This window comes from Chrysochloris asiatica, unplaced genomic scaffold (assembly GCF_000296735.1).
Source record: "Chrysochloris asiatica unplaced genomic scaffold, ChrAsi1.0 scaffold00027, whole genome shotgun sequence".
NCBI classification, from domain to species: domain Eukaryota; kingdom Metazoa; phylum Chordata; class Mammalia; order Afrosoricida; family Chrysochloridae; genus Chrysochloris; species Chrysochloris asiatica.
The window spans coordinates 8081717-8082413 of NW_006408545.1; positions in this window are offsets into that span (position 1 = coordinate 8081717).

A 697-nucleotide genomic window follows, 5' to 3' on the forward strand; every position below is an offset into this window, starting at 1 on the left:
ATCATTCAGTAATTTGCTCAGAGGATCCTTCAATAATGAAAGTGGAGGTTTGATTTTTTTCTTCAGTTCCTCCAGCTTGAGAAATGCTGAGCATGTTCTTCCTTTTTGGTTTTCTGATTCCAGATCTTTGTACATTTCTAGTTTAGGCAAGAAAAATAAGAGCAAATTAAACCCAATTAAATAGAAAGTGGGATATAATAATAAACATGAAAATCAGTCAGGAGAAAACAAATGAAAAGAAAGTCAATGAAGCCCAAAATTGAGTCCTTGAAGGTATCAGTCGAATTGTTAAGTACCTGCTTAGGATGACTTAGGAAGAAAGACAGAACACAAATTACAAATATTGAAAGTGGAAGAAGGTCCATCTCTAGATGTCCTGTTGTTGTTAAGTGCCGTCAAGTCGGTTCTGACCCATCGTGACCCTGTACAGGGTTTCCGAGGCTATAAATCTTTATGGGATCAGAAAGCCTCATCTTTCTCCCATGGAGCAGCTGGTAATTTCAAACTGCTGACCTTAGGGTTTGCAACCCAATTCATAACTACTACACTACCAGATCTCCTTTGATGTCCTGTTGTTAGGTGCCTTCAAGTCTGTTCCAACTCTTGCAACCCCATGCACAAGAGAACGACGAAACACTGCCATGTCTTGCTTCCTGCATATGAGGTGGTTGAAAATACCACGACTAGAGTCAGATGC